Genomic DNA, 21,197 nt, shown 5'->3' with positions numbered 1-21,197 from the left:
GTATTCTTGCAGGAACGTGCACACATTGGAACTGTTTGAGACTAGTAACAAATGTAGGTACTTCAACTTGTGCTATTGGAGAGTTTTCTGATGTTTTAGAGACATGAAAGCACGTATCACTCGCTGCTGTGACGACAGTAAAAGGCTCAGAGCCACAGTAACTCCTCACACACAAGCAGCTGCTCCTCAGCTTCCTGAACCCAGCTGATCAAAGCAGACAGACACTCCACATCCACACTGTAAAGTTATTGTCTGTTCTTTCCACCCTGGATAATGTTTATCTTACTTTTCAAGTTATTTATCCCGTCTGTTATCACTATCTTTCTCTGACTCGGTATGTATGACAGACTGACTGAAAGTGGGTCGCGAGTAGTCCGTCGCACACGCCGAGTCAGAGGGACCTACACGAAGTCCAATCCTCCCGAACATGTTTGAGGTTTTAGACCGTTGCTTCACTACCTCGCTCTTACTTTTTCCACTTGCTTTGGCGCGATGGAGACTTCTGTTGGAACGTCCGTCATTACACTTTTACTACCGATGGTACGTGAACGTGTCTGACTTCAGTCGAGCAGCCAATAGTAATGCCCAAAACAGCTCATGGAGCACAAGTGTTTGTAGAAAGATCTCTGATTGGCTGAAGCCAGCATCATGCTCCTGGATTTCTAAAGCTCATTTTCAGGACCAGGAGAAGGAGAATAGATTCACTGCCCACTCAGAACACTTTGAGCATTTTGCAATCCAAAAATGATTATGGATTTTTGACCAAATGATGCCAAAAAAAACTTACAAACTGCAGCTTTAAAAAGGAGGCTCAAATATATCTTTTTTCATGCAATTAATAAAGCAAAGTAAAGGTTCAATAATAAAAACCTTGATATTGAGACAACTCAACTTAAGTGCTACTTTAGCTCTTTAGATATCCCTTATTTAATAGTTAGAGCTGAATCACACATAATCTGCTCACATCCACTTCCTAAAGGAGGACTAAGGTACATTTTGTGGATTTGTGTGTGTGTGTCAAAGACACATCTTGTGTGATACAGAGATATAACTGACATGCTGTTGGGTTCAGTCCATTTAGTTTGCAAAAGGGAAAAAGTACTTACACCACTTTTTTCGACTTAATACATGATTAGAAGTGAAGTAATGTAGTTTATTGGTCCTAGTCACACTCTTCACATTTTAGTCAAAGTATTTAAATTTAGCGTTTTTATTTGTAAAATGTCAGAGTGACTGCCCTCTATGGGTTGAAGGCCTGCTATTGCAATTTAATTTTGCTATTGCTGAGATTAAATCGGTGACATCACTTACTGTCACTGTTGGCCCCACCCCTCCTATAAAAGATGGGAAGAGGGACTAGGTTTGCTCCTCTCACAGCCCTCAGTGAGCATTGATTGACAGTGGGAAAAAGTTAACGGATGTAAGCTCAGCTTTGATCACCCTGTAGCTGGCCACCTTTGATGAGGGAGTCTAGTGTTAAAATTACTGAAACACCCCCTGACTCAAAGGAGCACTACTGATGATGCATCCCAAATTTCTATCCTTCCCATATCTGGGATTTAAAAAAACAAAAACTGTCGTTATTATCTCAGACTCACTATATTCTCATACAGAAGCTATCTTTGCTCATCAAACTAATATTTTGTGCTGTGATGGGCATTTTTCAGCCAGACCGCCCAATTATGCTTTTCGGTCTCTCCTGCTCTCCTTCTTTTTCCATTTGAACTCTTTCTACTAAAACCCTTCACCTGCAGCATGTTTTATCTTCACTCTGCAGTGATTCTGATGGAATGGGCGGAGCCTGTGAGGATGATGATGCTCTTGTGCAGTCCAGATGTGAGAGCGAACAGCAGGTGCAGTGCAGAGATGGTACTAGCAGTCGGCTGCTGCAAACATCCGACTGAAAGCCCCAGAACCGAACACCAGCTTCCAGTCAAGGATGTTTACAGTAGCCCTGACTGCCAAGCATCCAGGGGAGTGTGGAGCACCTAGAAAACACACAGACACACGTAACTAAGCACTCAAACATCATTTTACACAGGAATATTAATAACAATAATAATAAGCAGCAGACGGGGGATGAATGTTTCTTATTTCCGTGCATGCAACACCATATTTGAATTTTATTTGTGCTGCTGGGCACAACTTTCAAAATCATGCATTTCAATTGAAAGTTATTTTGTGCAATTGCAAGTTGTTAGAACAATTTATTCGGGTCAGGGTAAGGGGTTATGGTTAAAGTCAGGGTTCTCACCAGGGATTTTTCACAGAATGGGGGGATTGCGTGGCGTGCTAGCGAGCGCCATTTGGGCGGAAAATTTAGAAATGTGTAACTCTTTGGGAGCCAAGCTTAGTTCGTAAAGCTAAAGTTCTTTTTTTTTTTTTTTATCTTTGTTACTGCCTTACTTTAAAGCCAAAAGTTATTTGTTATTGCAAGGGGTAAGATCATAATAAGTTTATACTTCCTCCTACTCTTTTTCAAAACATGTACAGGCTTTGCGTGCAGGATTTTGTAACCATTTATTCTCACTTCACGTAGTTAAATTATTATTTTTTTAATTACTCATATTATTATTGTTATCATTTTCATTGTGGTAAACGTTCATGTTCATGTGTTCATGTTCAAAATAAAATTAAATCAAATCAAATCAATTGGTGAAGCATCAGGATGAATGCAGTTAGAGTTACTCATGCCTGGTTTAGGTACTCCACTAATAAATACTCACAGACACTGTATCGACAAGAAATAACATTGTATTATATACAGTATATATATTTTATACCCGCAGTATATGGATGCAGTCGGCCAGGCCAATTAAATTCAAAGCTCAGATTTTACGACCGTGTGGACTAAGCGTGGAGCTACGAAAGTACCGGCACCTTTAAAACACGTCCCAGGAGTACGACTACAGTCCGCATAGAGTTCAAGCACAACAGAGTCTGGACTGTCCGCACTCTTCGGAGCTTACATACGTGGACGGCCATTACAGAAACGTAAGCAGAGGATCAGACAGGCAGCATCGGGGGCAGCTAAAGGGCTGCAGGGGTCCTCAGGTAACACAGGAGAATCCGAGCAAATATTAAATAGATGGTGTGGCTGATGAATGTGTTTCTTGGTTATGAAGATAAAACAACCCGTGCATGCCTGAAGTCCCCTCAAGTGTGCAACAATTATTATGACGGTATAGATTAAAAAAGAAAAAAAAAAACAGAAAACAACAGAAATCATCGTACGTGGCCAAAAACTGAGCGTAGGGGGGCGCCATCGCTCCGTAGGGGAGCAAAATTAAAACGTCAGGGGCCCCTACGTTCACCAGTGCTGGCGAGAACCCTGAAGGTGATAAATTGCTTTGATATACATGGGTTTGCAATTTGTTCCAAGCAGCTCGACATAAATTTGTGCTGCACAGCACAAAAATAAACTGTGTTATGCAGCCCAAAAAAATATGAGGAAATCATTTTGCTCGTACCATGAAAAATTACATCAATTCATTTTTGTGACAATTTCACAATCCCTATGAGACTGGGCTGGATGTACACACAGGTACTGTATCCTGTGGATTTATTCTGATCAGAACACAAACAAAAAGAAGAGAGCTTTCACACATTTTGTGTTGTCTGTAGTAATACACGAGAATAAAGAAAATGTGGAGAAGAAGGAAAGTGGGAGCTTATGTTAACACTGCCCAACAATCAATAATACAAAACAACAAAATGAAATGTTTCTAGAGCCGTGTTTTGCATTAGTTCATACTTTATTTCTTTGTTTTTGCTCTTTATTTACAATGACTTGCTTTTTCTTTAATATCTGCTTTTTTTATTTGCTACAGACAAAATAAGGAAGCATGTTAAAGGTACTTTTAAAATCTGAAGCTGTTTTTAAAACACTGTAGATTGCTCTGTGAGACAGGAGCAACATCAGACTTCCCAGCAGAGGAAACAGAGAGGACATTATAGTGATTCCCATGAGGAAACACGTCTGCACATGCTGTCGGAGGTCAACTCTACATGTAGTTCAATCTTTTAGTGACAGCAATGCATGTTTTATTATTTCAATCAAATAAATTCATTTATTTTATTGCATAATTGTGACCATCACCAGCCCTTCCTAAGGACAGGTAAGAAACACTTAAATTAAAGTGGGAATATAAAAAGAGAGGGCAGTGTTACACCTAGGTGAGGGGGAAGGGAACAAGGAAGAAGGAGTCAGGGTAGGACAATAGAAGGGGTAGGGAAGAGTAGACAACCCACATTAAATGTAACACCGACCTGCATTTCACCACCTGGTGAAACAGAGGAGAGACTGGCAGACGAGCTACGAACCTTTAAAACACTCCCCAGGAGTTCAAAGGCTACAGAGAAGCGCTATGAATTGTGGTAAATGTAGGATTTGAAAGGAAACTACTATGTGGCGATTATGTAAGCTCTGAGGAGTGCGGAGTCGGTTGTGCGCGGACTCTGCCCAATATGAGCTTATCCCACTGCCCAAGGCACGATGTGTGTGCAAGAGCTACTTCTGTCCACCCAGGCGCCGCCCCCGCCCCCAACAGGGCAGCAAGGCTGGCAGCAACAAACGGGAGACGATGTCTATGTATATTAAGTCTATGGGTTGGTCAAGGAAGCAACTTTTTAACCTGGTTAACATTGCCTGAATGGCCGATGTCCGATACTTAATCTAAAAGCCGTTATCAGCCAATAACCATAACCAATAACATGACGACAATATTGTGCGTCGCTCTTTGCTATTATGAATACTTAGGCCCTGTCCACACAAGGACAAAACTAAAATGCTTTCCCCTAAAATGGGTAATTATGTGTGCGTCCACACAAAAAGACAGAAAATGCTGTAGTAAACATACCAGGCCTCTATGTGGCACTGTAACGCTGCCACAGAAACACACCAACACAGGAAGAAAAACACTGAGAAAAAGGCAGCATCTATTTGCAAGCATGTCTGGATTAGGACTGGAGGTTTATTCAATTTTTTCTTTCACAATGAGAAGCACCAGATTATATTTAAGGCTGTGCTGCAGTTCCTGCATGACACTGGAGCGGGAGGATCTAGTCGTTAAAAAAAAGACCAGTGGAGGGCAGTAATATTCCTTGTAGAATCCTTTCTGCCATTAATACAGAAGAAAAAAGAAGAAGAAGACAGAGGATGCGCATTTAAACTTGTGTGACTAAAAAACGGGATTAACAAAAGAAGAGAGGAAGGCGATGGAGACAAAGACATGACAGGAGATTTGCTTGTGGACCGACAACAAAGTAGAGTTTCTGCTGCTTTGTTGCCAATGTTACTGTTGTTGTGGGGGGTCGCGCATGCGCCGTCAAAGACGATGGCGTCATTGTTTGAAGAGTATGCGTATACGCCGTCGCACGGCGCCCCAGTGGGTGGCGTTCTCAGACTTTCCCACTCTGGGAAGCGCTTTCAGAACTTATCGTATTCGACTTCAAAATTCTTGTTGCCGTGTGGACGCAAGGCTTTAACGATAAAAAACTTAACCGTTTACATTAAAACCCATCTCCGTGTGAATGAGGCCTTTAACACGGTGTGCCAGAGTTCTGAAAACAATGGTGCTGAATCCCAAACACTTAAAACTGTCTTTGAAAGTATCCATGTTTGGTTTTAGAATTTACTGTATTTTAAATCACAATAACAGTAATTAATCATAACTGTGCTGATAGCAGTAAAGAAAACATATGTTGAGTTACCACAATGTTTAAAGCCACCTGATAATAGCTGACCTAACAACCAGTTCAGCCTGCATCCATTACTCTGTTTCACAGTGACCTGAAAAGTGAATGGTTTCCACTATGGCGTCTTTCCCTTCCTTTGTTGTCCAGTAAGCATTCTATCAGCATGTGACATTCCAGAACCCACACACACACATGTTTACCATGTAAACACTGAACTCAGCCTTTCCGTTGAGCCTTTATACACACTCCCACAGTCCTCACATACACACATAAATCTAATTACTTCTTCACACGATAATGAATGTGGAGGACTCCCATGGCGCCCTGTATGACCCTCCTCCCTCCACTCAAACGCTTGCTTCCTGTTTCTTTCTCTCAATCAGTTGTTCCTCTCATTTATAAGGAAAGTATGGGCCTCACAAGTCAGTCAGAAGAAGAAATCCTGTGCAGAGAAAATGACAAAAAAATGCCTCATTCTTCATTTTCACTTTGCTAACAATTAACTTAGAATTATCATCATTCAGTTTCATTTTAATTGCGCTGCAAATTCCAAGTTAAACAATCTGAGGGCTGTTCCTGAATGAAGTGGCTGAAAAATGTCCCTATTTTAGAGGACAAATAGGATTCATGGTAAAAAAAAAGTGTATAAGCAGCAGAGCATTTTATAAAGCTGTCCAACACAATGTCTAAGAGTAAAACAATAACAATGCACTCATGTATCCATCTATTTATCTGGGTGTGAACATCGGGGGAGTCGTATGGGGGAACAAAGGAAACTTTATCAGAAGTCTACAATCCTGCATTCCCAAGATTCTTAGCTCTTGGCAACCTGCAAAAACACTCTTGGAGAGAGAAAAACAGAATGAGGAGAGAGAGAGAGAGAGAGAGAGAGAGAGAGAGAGAGAAAAAGAGAGAGAGAGGAAATGAGAGCAGAAGCTAGGAGAAGTCAGGACCAAAAGAAAAATGGCAGGTGTAAACAAGCTTGTCCCTTGTCTTACACAACAGACTTAAAAAATATGTTTCTATTTGTTGTTTTTTTCATTTTGCAACACTAAAATGTATTCATATTTGCACATGCAGTCTGGTAATGTATAAACATTCAAGTTTTTTTAAATAAATTCAGGTACCTCTTCCCTTTCGCTATATCAGAATTTGTCAACTTGGGGTGTAGAGGCCTTTGTGGGGACCAAAGTGCCTTTTATTTTGAAGGGTATTTTTCTTTATGCAGAACTGTCAATGCAAATTTGGAATTGGGTAATGTTTCCACTGGCATTTTGATGTTTATTTATTCACCCGTCTGTTAGCAGGTTTACGTCAAAGCAAAGAAAGAATGGATTCTGGCAAAATTTTAACCAAAAATGGATCTTAGGCCACAGAAGATTTTGGAGAGGATGTGGATTAATATACTGATTGTGAGTGTTCAGCTCTTTGAGCTGCTTCTACAGGACCTCCTGCTGGTGACTTTGTGCTTTTATAGTGTGAATGATCAGGATCACTAATCCAGATCACTGCCAATATCTGCCAAGGAGGTATTTAGCACTTAGCAGAGGTTTGCACTCTCTGACTGCTCTTGTATTATATATATATACACACCATATATATAAATATGTAATATCACAATATGATAAATAAGATTTTCTAACCTGAAAGGTTGCGATTTGACTGGTCACATGACTTGCAAGGAAGTGGAGTTGAGCTTTCAATAAGCCAAATCAGCATTATCAGTACGCATGCGCGATTCCTGGGTCAATATATCCGGGTCAGAGTTCACGACTGCCCAGCGTGTCAACAAAGCCCCTGTCTAGCGGAACAACCGGCTACTTATACGGACTTTTAGGCATTTACTTTGCTTAAGGTCATTTTAAGGCAATATGCCAGGGTCCCATTGTTCAGTGCGTGGCTGTTCCAACGGTACACGTGGGCTTAATACGTGGATGAAAGAGTTTTGCCCCGTTCACGAGTGCAATAAAGGAACCTCACGATGTATATGCGACCCGCCATACGTACTCATCCTATTTCCTACTGAAAGAAAAGATCCAGAACGTTGTGCCGAATGGATTAAATCAGTAAGTTTGACATATACTGCACTACATTAAAGCTAACTAGTAAACTAGTATATAAATATTATATTGTGGTGTACATGTTAGAGAGGTGTCTCTCACCCAGCAGGTTTCGGGGGTTTGTTGGCGTCCTTTTCTTTCTCGCCACAATATGCCCGATCCCCCCAGGATCAACTGTCATCATCGATCTCGAGCAGAGATTTATAATCAAGGTTGACAGCCTCTCGTTCCTGCTGTTTTGTCAAAACTATAGGCGCTTTTTGAAATGACAATGCCCAAAGCGGGCCACCAGTTCTTTCTTCCTCTTCCCAGTAACAACGTGTCCACGTCTCTTACAATATTCTTTTAAAACATCCACTTTACAAAGCTCAAAATATTCAATATCTTTGTCAGACTCGGCCATGTTTACGTTTTATGATACGAGCTAGGCGGTAGCTGGGTAGTTGACCTTTGACCCGGACCAGCATGCTTTGCGCGCAGCGAGATGCCGAATCCGCTTATTCAAATAACATGTTTTTTTTTTTTTTACATTTTTTAGATTTTTGCATAATGAACATACTTGATTTTAGTGTTTGAAGGGTTTTTATCTACGTTTAAAGAATATATTTTACATTGTAATCGTGCAGCCTAATAAAACCATGCTTTATTTGCATTTATTTTAACAGCAGCCAAACCTATAAGAAAGAACACACACTACACAACATTGATGGGGGGGGGGGGGGGGCAATCACAATTAGATTATTGTCCATAAGGATGTTCCTTTTAGACTCAAGTGTAAAGGTGCGTTCACACCAAATGTGACTTCAGTGACTACAGTTGCCAAAATCAGCCACGATGAGTCCCTTTTGCTCGCTTCATCACTTTATCGACTTCGCCAATTTCAAAGCCCGTTGACGGCTCAGTTCATTTTCACATAAAACATAGCTGATTTACCACGATTGCGACACTACTTGTACAAAATCCACAATCACTTTCAAAAAGGAGAATAGGTGTCGTACAAGACGGGAGGGCCACATACAGCCACGATGACTCTTACCTCCATGTTTCTTCATTGTCATGACGACGGGGGAAGTGATGGAGGGAGAAAGTAATTGCAGATTAGTTAGCGTCACTCAAAGTGGCTTTTAAAGTCTACACTTTTAGACACAGATCTTGTGATTGAGTCACGTTGCTCCACGTCACGTGATTTAAATTAATTTTGAAAGTATTCTAGTTGCCAGAGTCGCTGAAATCGATTTTAGTGTGAACGTACTTTAAGATCAAAAGTCGTCTATCAGTACGTAATGAAGTGGTGGACGTTTGGGGGCTTGTCTGGGATCCAAACACATTTTTTAATTTCGGAATTAATTCATCTGAATGAAATCATTTGGAATTAAAGTGTTCTGCTTCGTGTTTACATGGAAAGAGTAATTCCCAAACTGAGGTTTACATTGAAAACCGGTTTATTCGGCTTTAGTCATTTCGGCTTCAGGTCTGGGGGTTGGGAAGGCTCTGATTGGACAGTGGGAGAACGTGACATATTCACGTCTATCAGGAAAAACACAAACAAACCTTTTATTTTTACCTTTATTTTGATTGTAGTTTTGAAGCAGCAGCTCAACAAAAAACACACGGTTCACGAAGCGGAAGAGAAATAGGACCTACTCACTGCCCAGTAAATAAAGCCCAGTAAAAATCCGGAAAACAATAACTAGGAATAAATAGTTGCTCCCTGGTTAAAGACAGTAGCTCAACAACTGTTACAATGATAAACCTGGTGATATTACAGCCTGTGCAGCAGTATGGGGACGCATTCACTCCATCTCCGGGTTTTAGTATCACCCGTCAGGTGAGCCAGCTCCATTTGCTTATCTCCTTGCGTGTTTATTAAGTCCACGTGTCCGTGTTAATTTTTGCACTTTTATGCCTCCGTCCATCCACACTTTTCAATAGATCCTGTCTTTTAAGGCTCTTATTATATTATGTCGGCTCTAGTCCCGGGCAACCATGTTGGATTATGTCATCACCAAACGTGTCACCGCCGCAAGTCGCGCATGCACAAAGCGACAGGAATTACCTTGTAGCGGATTTAAGTTTTTTAACCGTTTACAAGAAAGAGGAATTATTTAATTCAGAATTAAAAACGGATAAACCAGCCACTTAATTTGGAATTAAGTTTAATTATAAATGAAATTAGCATTAGGAATTAAGTGTTTACAAGGTTAGGTTAAAGAGGAATTAACTTTTATTCCGCTTTAAAGAGGAATTAAAGCTCCCATGTAAACGTGGCCATTGATAACCAGCTTTGTTACCACAAATGTAGATATTGGGGTATGTTTATTCAGCTTTGTGGCAGAGGTCTAAGGAAGTCCACAAACAGAAAAACTCCAAAACTCATCTCCAAACACGAACTTTCTCTCAATCTAGAACTACTTTTTACTAAACAGTGCATTAGGGTTAGTCAAGGGAAAAAGGACTTCCTCACTTGGCATGAATATTGTGACAGGAAGTACGAGAACAGGCTCTAGAGAAGGTTTTTTTATGAACTTTCCAGTGCTTATCTTTGCAGAGGTCCAATGCACTGGAGCATCCGTCATGGTCACATTTTTAAACAATGATATACTGAGGAGAGAGTGAGCTCAGGCGTGATTCATGAATGTTTAAAAATGTCTTCACAGTACAGCTAGCACTGGGCCCAAATGTTGGCTGATCCACTCCAGAAGTCCTCCACCTCCATACATTAACACAATGAGTCCGCCTCAGTGTGCAAGGTCACATCCTATTAAAAGGTACAGTATGTCAACATCACATGACCTCCAGCTGTGCTATGTGCCAAAGTAAACCTTTGAAGTGAAGCAGCACTCCCATGCTGAGAGCTTATGATGTAATGTACGCCACTGGTTCCTGTTTGTGGGATTATTGTCGCAGGTCTCTTGACTGGCATGTGTGTGAAAATGTTTTCTGAAGCTAAAAACAGGGTCTTATTATTTCTCCTTTCCATTGCCATTATGTTCAATGTTTTTTAAACATGCTTTTGAGAAAGAACATAAAGGCTTTCAGCTTGCATTTGTAACTTATGTATTTGGGCTGACAATGGGCAGCCCCATAGACCCCATCAGCCTGATAACCAGTGTTAGTAAGTAACGTACCTAGTAACTTAGCAGTAATAAGTAATGTAGTCACTATCTTTGTCAGTAATTAATGTACAACTAGAGTTTTAAGTCACGCTCATTTACACCTTGATTATAGAAGGTTTTAGATTTCAAACACATTGTTTGACAAAAACTCTTTTAACAAAAATAAGTATTTGGTTTGTGACCCAACTACTGCTAGACAGCCTCGTGGTGCCCGTCATATACAAGCTGAAGCAAGTACTATAGAGTCAAGAACTTGCTTACTAAACTTTGTTTTCAAGTTCTGGGTCTGTAAAAAGTCAAGTTTAAAGTGCAACATGGAGAGACTTCCTCTGAACACTTACACTGTTAAGAGTCATTTCACTCAAGTCAGGATGAATGAAATGTTAAATGGCTAATGTATATTTTGTGCCTTTATCGTGGTCGTCCTGAATTGTTTAGTCGAGCTATTTATTCCCACAACTGTCACTAACTGTTTATGCTGCAGGTTTCCCTCCTTCAAGAAGGAAATTAAGTAGCTTTTTTGGACAAACTGAAGGTATTGAGATTGAATTGAAATCTAGGCTCTGGACATAAAAACGTTGTTTCACTGCGTCAAAACCCAGCTAACAATCCAGACTCTAATACTGGAGTTGTGGGTTATCAACAGACATTAACTGAGCTGGTTACTGCTTAGCATGGTTACTTTATTTTTGCCAACCACCATAATAAACACTATGAGGAGCTCATACATTATGCATTTTCCCTCCCAACTAATTCCAATGATCCTCATGAAAACCAGGGAAATCTAAATCTCTAAAACCTGAGGAACAAGGCGAGGTACGTTCTGGCCTAGACAAGCTGCCAGTCAATCATTAACCCACATAGATATATCTTTTATGCCTTAAAGCACATTGTTATTCATATTGAAAAATGCAATACAAATAGAGTTATTATAATTATATAGACCATAATTGCCTAACCCAAGGCCAGGGGGCCAAATCCGGCCTTTTAGAGCAATGGTTCTCAAACTGTTTTGGCTCAAGTACCCCATTTTTCTTATTTCTGAATCCAAGTACCCCCTTTGTCTGAAATTTTGCCTAGAAAACTATTATAAATAACTATAGAGCATAATGATGGAATCTAGTTTTGTAAATAAGTGGAAAGAAACAGTTTTTAGTGTAGTGGTTCCCATCCTTTTTTGGATCGTGACCCCATTTTTTCTCCGATTAGTTTTTGATCATGTTTTTTTTACTGCATTTTAGTTGAACTAGATTTATATTTCACAAAGTGAAATTTTAGATACATTATGATACTGTTCTGATTCCATACATCAGAGATCAGCTGCTTCAAACACCGGAGTGTTAAGCTGGTAAGTCACTTTCTTCTCCTCCTTATCTCTATTAACTACAGGAATAGTGCATTTAAGGTGATAAACATTTGTTTTGTCCAACAGCTGTGTTGCATTGTGTCACAAATACGTCAGATCAAGTCAAAGGCGATACAAAGCGATATAACAGATAATAAAAATGGAACTGCTCCCTTGGTTCTGCACCGTTGCTGCCCGCTGCTCCTCAGGGAGGGATTATATGCATTCGTGTATGTAGCTAAAATGCCTTTAGCTTTGAGAGAGTGGGCGTGTATGTTCACTGTGGAGGTTCTGTGATTCACTGAAGATTTTCCGCTCGTTTTTCAGAAAAGGACAGAGCAGCAGCTCAGAGAGTAGGATTAGTGAGGATTGCTCAGAGATGCAGGAAGGAAGCCCAATAATACTTAGGGGGTGTTTTTGATAAGAAATTAACTTTTAGCAAGGTTAAAAGCTCAAAAAATGATTTAGCATGCTATTAGCCCTTTAATAAAAAGAAAAAAGAATAATAATTTAAAAATGTAAAAAATGTATTTAAATTTTTCAGAAATTTCAGACGAACCCATTTAAACTCCAGGCAACCCCCACATGGGGTCCCGATCCCAAGTTTGAAAAACACTGATTTAGTGGCTAGTCTTTCTCTCGCTCTCTCTCTCTCTCTCTCTCTCTCTCTCTCTCTCTCTCCTCTCCCCCTCCCTCCCTCCCCCCTCCCTCCCCCTCTCTCTCTCTCTCTCTCTCTCTCTCTCCCCCCGTACTTATATCACATGATGGCAGTCATTTTAATCACAAATTGTTGAAAGAACTCTGGGTTGTTCCAAAGTCCTGCAATTTTCCTCAAATTATTTCACAAAATTTCCCAAATTAATTAAAAATTGCTCACAAAGTCAGGAAAATTTCATGTTACTGTATGTGAATAGCTTGTATGGGTACATTTTTAATTACATTTCTAAATCAGTTATTTTACTTGTACTTAAGTATGTTTTAAAATAAGTAAGTAATTCATTACATTTCTAAACCCAACCGTTACTGAGTGAATGATTGTTTTTTGTGATTGTTTTTCTATTTCCGTTTTATAGATTCACCTTCTTTATGAAACACATTGAACATAATTCATATGTTCTTAGTTGTGCCACTTTCTATGGTTCAGGCTGTGGTTTCTACCTATTACAGCAGTGGTGGGCCGTCAGGGCCAGCAAGGCCTTCTCTGCTGGCCTAAACATAATCAGAAAATAAATTCATTTTAATATATTTTTTTTCATAAATATGTATTAAATTATTCCTCATAGTCTTTTCTCTTCATTTCATAGCTTTCCTCTTGGTTGCGCTCCTTCCAGGATTGTATATTTATCTTATAGATTTCATCCAATCATATTTGAGCTGTCACGTGTTGCCAGGCTCCACGAAATCTTCCCGAGGGGGCGCCTGTACACTTAAATGAACTGAAACAGACAGATTGTGATAACCAATCAGATTTCGAGTTGGCGACATCAGGGCCAGCTAGCAGGTATCACGTTGAACATGACACGTTCTGACGTTCACGTCCTCTGATTGGATACGTACTAGTGCAGGGGTCTGCAACCTGTACTCTCAAAGGAGCCATTTTGCCTAATCTCGCCAGGATTGAAGTCCTTCCGGAGCCGAAAACAATAGTGTATAAAATGCTATGCAGTTAAAATAATATCGAATAATTTTTAGAGTTAATGGATTTGAAGAGCTACAAAAAAAAAACTTGATCATGTCCGTCAACACATGCTAATTGCTAATTTCTTGCAGCATATCAAGCATACATAATAAGCTGGCATGTTGGCAATGAAATAAATCTTTCCCCACAAATACAATCTCTATTTTCTTTCAGAATAGTCTTTTTGTTAGTTTAGTTATCTTAAAAGGAATTTAAAACCGAGGTTAGCCACATGGGCAATGAAAGTTGATGGTCTGTAGTGGATGTCATTTATTTTTAGGTTAAACAACTGTTTATCAGATTTTTATTTTAAGTTAATGGCATTAATCATCAATACCCTCTGTAAGAAATACCAATAAATAATTTATTTATTTATTTATTTTTTAAAGCTATAGGGAGCCATTGCAAAAGAGTTAAAGAGCCACATGAGGCTCCAGAGCCACAGGTTGCAGACCCCTGTGAGAGGCAGCGCTATGCAAAGTAGAGTGCCTAACCAAATGGAAGCTGGTGTCCCGTTAGCGACTCGAACGAGCTAAAACGTTAATTTCGCTGTTTTTTTCAACCCACAATGGCTAAAGGAGAAGAATTGACCTGGTCGCTGATATACATGTAACGCCATTTTCAAGACGGACATTTCAAGAAAAACTTGATATTGTGAGGATAGGTCGTCCAACCCCCGCGCTAGCTAACCTGTCCCAGCCAGGAAAAGGGTTTGTGCGCCACTTTCAAAGCAGCAACTACGAGCGGTATCCCTGATTCACAGGTTCAGAGAGACTCAGCTTTCAGCACTAGCCTCCATGTCGATAGAAAAGGACTTATTGGTGGAACTGAGACAGACAGATAAACTGTACAACAGACATTGAAGTCGTCTTGAGGAAAGAAAGGAGGATGGATTTTGTGTTTAAATAAGCGGGGATAGTCGTTTTGGTGAGTACAAAGCTTTTTCTTCTTCTTTTTTTTCTATATTTTTGTGATTTTATTTCGTAAGCCCTGTCTTGACGGTCTGGCGGAGTGGTCTGCGCCATGCCGCGCCGGGCACAGCCTGCGTTTTACCGTCGAGACAGAGCCCATAATGTGCCGGTACCTGGCGCACCTGTGACTTCAGTGAAGGAAATGAATTGTTTCGCTTTAATCTATATCAAAGTGGACGTTCAAGGAGTAGGCCACACCATTTCACCACTGTCGGAAATGAATGAATGAAACTGCTTTACGGGTGCGACAATGTGCTGTTTAGTGGACTTTTGTGACTAATTGCCCTTTATTTTTAAGTTGTGACAGTATCCAAGCGATCATATAACTTTTACTTTACTACTCTTAATTGTTAATACGGATGTATTGATTTTATATGCTCCGGAAATAAAGTAGTTGTACTCGATTATGTTTGTTTCTGTATAAATGTATGGTTTCGAGAGACATGACGTCACAATGATGGTATTAAGAGGTAGATTCATTCAGTGTAGGACATCACTGAAGGCCTAGGTGTGAAATGCACGGCACGCCACTGTATTACAGTATGTTGTTACCCACATGGTACATTTGGCAAGGCACTTTTTTAGAGTTCATACATTTAATTGGTGGTATTTTATTTAAAAACACATTTTGACAAGTGTTTTTTTTATACAGATGCCTTTGTGGAAAATAAATTTAGTTCAAAATGTGCAAGATTTGTTCTCTTCCTTTTCAAGTTCATACATGAGATGTTTACTGTACGCAAGGGAACCGTGGTAAGATCTATTAACAAACATAAATGTAGGGGGTGAAAGTATCTAGTAACTTATACTTTGAGTACTATTTAATTGAGCTTGCCCTATCATTGAAGGGACAGTTGTTTTACTCAAGTAAGGGAACAACTTCAATACTTTTATCAGTCATTTTTTTTTGCATTACTGTACCTTTACTTCATACAAGTTTTAGGACTGAGATGAAACGTGTGGGTGGAGTTGATTTCTGATGGCTAAAAAGCAGCGAATCAAGAGAAGTTCAATAATCACAGTTTCATTTCTTATCCTCATTAATGACCCCATGATGTGCAAAAGGACTTACCGGACTCCTCCCCTATCTAATAGACTGTAGTTTTCCCTTTCCTTACTCCCCCTCCTTCCTTCTACTTAAATGTGACCTTGTGCATCAGTCTCTGTCAGCAGTTTAGCGAAGTGGATGATGTTCCGTTCAGGGCCCTGAATACCAACCAAGCTGGTGGGCCGTGAAACTACAGCTGATTATTAACACCATAAACTGCGAAAGGACAAGTACAGCATGTTAATGTTCCTCAACACCCTCAGGTGCGGTGTACTAAGTGTTAAAAGGCCCCTCTGTTTCACAATGAAGTCGGAAAAGTTGATAACAAACCCCAGATCGGCTACGCACTGCAGTGTTGCCTCTGTGTGTGTGTGTGTGTGTGTGTTTATTCTTTCCAGTATTTCTGCAGCTTTATTCAGACTAACACACACACGCATGAAATTGGCCAACAGCACAAAGAAGAAAAGTCTCATGTTGGGTGACACAACCCTTAAGAATAGGCTAATCTATTAAGAAATATCAAGATTTAATCTTTTTTTTTTTTATCTCAAACACAAGGATTAATCATATTGAATAAACTATGAATGAATGTACTTCATCTTTGTGCAACTCTAGCACATACCGTAATATTTCAATACTTTCAGTGAGAGATTGGTTGTATACAGTGCCTCTCATAAATATTCACCCCCTTGGATGATTTACCCTTTTATTGCATTAATAAATAAATCAAATTCATTTTTAAAAATTTGCTTTTTTCACACAAAAATGTATTGGAAATAACTGTTTAATGTCAAAATAGAAACAGGCTTCTACAAAGTAATGTTAACTAAACAAAAATATTTAAAGAAAAATAATTGTTTGCAAAATGCTTCAACCCCTAGAAGTCAGTATTTAGTAGAAGCACCTTTGGCTGTGATCACAGCACTGAGTCTGTGTGGATGGGAATCAATCAGTCTTGCATATCTGCACACTGTAATTTTTCTTTACTCTTTACTACACTGCTCAAGTAAAGTCAGGTTGCGAAAGTATCGGGCATGAACAGCCCTTTTCAAGTCCAGCCACAGTTCTCTATAGGATTGAGGTCTGACCTTCGACTCGGCCACTCCATAACATTTACCTAGTTGTTTTTAGCCATTCCTGTGTAGTTTTTGCAGTATGCTTCTGATCATTGTCTCGCTGAAAAATAAATTGTTTCCCAAGATGTAGTTCTCTTGAAGACTGAATAAGATTTTCCTCCAGGATTTCAGTGTATTTTGGCTCATTAATTTTTTCATCTACCTTTATGAGCCTTCCAAGGCCAGCGGCTGAGAAACATCCCTACAGCATGATGCTGCCACCGCCATGCTTCACAATGAGGGTGGTGTGTCTTTGGTGATGTGCAGCATTTGGTTTCCGCCAAACATAACGTCTTGTCTGATGGCCAAAAAGCTAAATCTTGGTCTCATCAGACCAAAGAACCTTCTTCCATTTGGCCATGGAGTCTTCTACAGGCCTTTTGGTGAACTCTAGTCGAGATCTAATATGAGTTTTCTTCAACAGTGGCTTTCTCATTACCACTGTTCCATATAGCTTTAACATTACTTTGTAGAAGCATGTTCCTGTTTTGACAATAAACAGTTACAGCAATACATTTTTGTGTGATTTTTTTATTTTTATTTGACCTTGATTTATTTAATAAAGCATTAATTGTGTAAATCATCCAAGGGGGTGAATACTTATGATAGGCACTGTATGGATATCTGAATTTTCCCTTAATTATGATTTAAGTAAGTCCAAGTTATCTTAGTTATCTCATCACACACAAATATATCTCCTCTCATCATACGGCTTACTTTTTTGTTTCAGAACTTAATTCGTCTCATTTCATCTGCACATATTATCAGTGTAGGCCTTACTGATGGGAAAAATATGTAAAAGGTTGAAATTACCGCTCTAAACTATATTTTGATCTCTATTGTTAACACTTGGTTGATTAACATTGTCGGAGAGAGTTTTGTGCATTGCATTGTGGGATGTGGAGTCCTGTAGACGGATTAAAATAAGCGTATTTTTCTTTCATTCTTTTTGTGATTTCTTGTGTTTCTTCACCAGACTGAAGAGGACAGTGATTGGCTTGGCACCATTTTTGTTCTAGTTTGTTCCCAGTGTTATCACCTCACTCGTTAAGACATTCGCTTTCGACTTTCCATGTAAAATCCAAAATAAACATCCTCCATTGTTTTTCTGCAAGTTTCAGTGAAAACACCAGAAATGTGTTTGGAAGTCAATTTGGCAAGCACAATGAATCACGGTAAGAATTAAACTTTATCGATATAACGCCAAATGAAGAATGGCTTAAAAACAGTTTTATGCATCCATCTCAGTGACTCCACATCCCGCAATGCAATGCACAAAACTTTGTGCTGTCAACAAGACTGTTTAAAGTGGAGATCAAAATGAACTCTCGAGTGGCACACGGAACCTTTCACATATTTTTTTTGCGCAAATAATCTTGGATTTATTTTTACACTACTTATCTGATTAAAACAATATTGCTTTAACTTTAGCTTTACCTAAAAGATAGCAAATATATTTGAACTACAGTTCAAAATACAATATTCCACTAAATCATATGGAACAATGCAATGAGTAAATAAGACACACCTTATCCTATTATCTAACACTCATTGTATTTACTTGTTTAACCTATAGATACTGTCCATTCTTTACACAGTAATAATGAAAAACTGTTATTGTTTAACTCTTCTCTGTGAATTAGACTCTGGATCTCCTGTGCGCTAATGTATTGCCGGACACACAGGGAATTCAGGAAGTGGCTCCGACTATCTCCATGACAACCTTGAGGTCAGCCCTAATGAGGCCGGAGACCCCTCCTCAAACACAAAGAGCAGAGAGGCCTGGATCAACACAAACAACTCAACTTTCTTACACACAAAACTCCACAACACAAACTGCATTCAGATCAATTAAAGATTAGAGATTAAGTTATCATATTGTCAGAGAGTCTCCCACTAACAAACACTGATGGATTTTATTAGCCTATACGCAGCGAGGCTTAACAGTATATGCTTTTCCTTGGGCACTTTCTTTTGGGAACGAAAGCTCTGCAATCCTCATGGGAGGTTAGATAGGAGACTGTGAGGCTGGGGGGCTTCAATGTAATCCATACTCAAAATAACAACTGCAAATGCTTATTGTAGTCCATACAAGGCAAGGCAAGGCAAATTTATTTGTATAGCGCATTTCATACTCAAGGCAACTCAATGTGCTTTACATGATAAAACATTCAATTTTTAAATCCAATAAGAACATTTAAAATCATCAGTAAAATCAATTAAAATCATCAGTAAAATCAATTAAAATCATCAAAAATCATCATTACATCAACAACATGACAAAAAAATCTCTCTCTCAATCATATGCAGTAGAGAAAAAAAGTGCCTTTAACTTTGATTTAAAAATGTTCACATGTGATGCTGACTTCAGCTCTGCTGGCAGTTTGTTCCACTTCTTTGCAGCATAACAACTAAAAGCAGCATCACCATGTTTACTGTGAGCTCTGGGCTCCACTATCTGACCTGTGTCCATAGATCTGAGAGACCTGCTGGGTTCATACCTGACTATCATGTCACTGATGTATTCTGGACCAAACCCATTCACAGATTTATACACCAGCAGCAGAACTTTAAAGTCTATTCTGAGGCTGACTGGGAGCCAGTGTAAAGACTTTAAAACTGGAGTAATGTGCTCTGACCTCTTTGTTCTGGTTAAGACCCGAGCTGCAGCGTTCTGAACCAGCTGTAGCTGTTTGATGAAGACCATTACAATAGTCCAGTCTGCTGGAGATAAAAGCATGGACCAGTTTCTCCTGATCTTTCTGAGCCATTAAACCTTTCACTCTGGAGATGTTCTTTAGGTGGTAGAAGATGTTTTTGTGATAGATTTGATCTGACTGCTGAATGTAAGATCTGACAGCACAACACAGAAGACAAGGTAAACATGGAGTAAAACTCAATTATTACATCAAATGAATGTGATCAAGTTAGTTTTAAGCTATAGTAAAAGTGTCAGCAGGGAATTTATGCATGAAAAACCCAAGCGTTAACCAGGAAAATTTTCATTTAGATTATTAAGATTCTATAGTGGGTTTTCATGGCGCGTAATCAAACCAGAAATCACCATATTGGAGGTACTCAGCAGGTAAACATAGCGCAGATCCCGAACGTTGAACGAAAGGAAATGGTGAATTTTTGCCGTGTTTTTGGCTGTTAGAATCAATCAGACCGTGAAAAACATTTAAAGTTTTATAAACTGCCAAAAGTTATAACAAATCAGGGAGAACAATGTCAAAAGTTATCAGAGGAAAGGAGGCGCTTGTGGTTAGCAAAGTTAAACCGAGAGCTACGAGGCAAAAATTTTGTTCAGCCCATTCTGGTCAGAGTACGTGAATAGGGTTTGATGGTGATTATGATAATAGAATTCAAGCACGCACTTGAACTGGCATATTGACCTACTATAATCAAATAGCCTGTACAGTAGCAACCTCGTTGTTAAATTAAAGTGAGCTAAATATGCTGTATTCTCATTGTCTCCAGGTAAAAGGTTCTGAACTGTATCAAAAACCGATTGGGATAGGGTTAAAACCAGGTAGGGACGAGATCAGGATACGCCAAAAGATGGAACGACTCACCAGGTCATCATTGATCCAAGATGAGGAACCGACTCGTATAGATCTGCACCACCAATAAACTGTAACTTTTCCAAAACGATTGTGCCCTTTCTTCCAGACCAGTCCTTCCCTGATGCCTTTTCCATCCATAACTCATTTTGAGGAGCTTTTCGTGGTTTTCGAATTTATCCTTCGCAGTGATTTATCTCAGAGTGCCTCCACATATGGCCGTTCATCGATTGCTGCCCAGAACGTGACATAGGTGAAAACCCTCCATTGAAGGGCATTATGGGCCTATGTCTGTATCACCTCTTAGTAAACTGGTTATAGTTTAACTACGGGGTGTGCATTGCCATGAATCTGACAAATACATACAATGTTTGTTACGATACAATATATTTCGATACTAACCCAGATATTACACCACAATCTCAATACTTTAAACAATTATTATTAAAAAAACGAACAAATAAATGATAACTAACTGGGAAATTCAAGTACAGATAAAAAAACAAGTTGTATGTTTATCCTGTCCAAATTACATTTTTCTAAAAAGTTTAACTTTTGCTTTCTACACTCTCTGTTAATTCTTCTTATTACTATTATTATTATT

Source organism: Gouania willdenowi, chromosome 15, assembly GCF_900634775.1.
Source record: "Gouania willdenowi chromosome 15, fGouWil2.1, whole genome shotgun sequence".
NCBI classification, from domain to species: domain Eukaryota; kingdom Metazoa; phylum Chordata; class Actinopteri; order Blenniiformes; family Gobiesocidae; genus Gouania; species Gouania willdenowi.
This window is presented reverse-complemented; position numbering follows the sequence as displayed.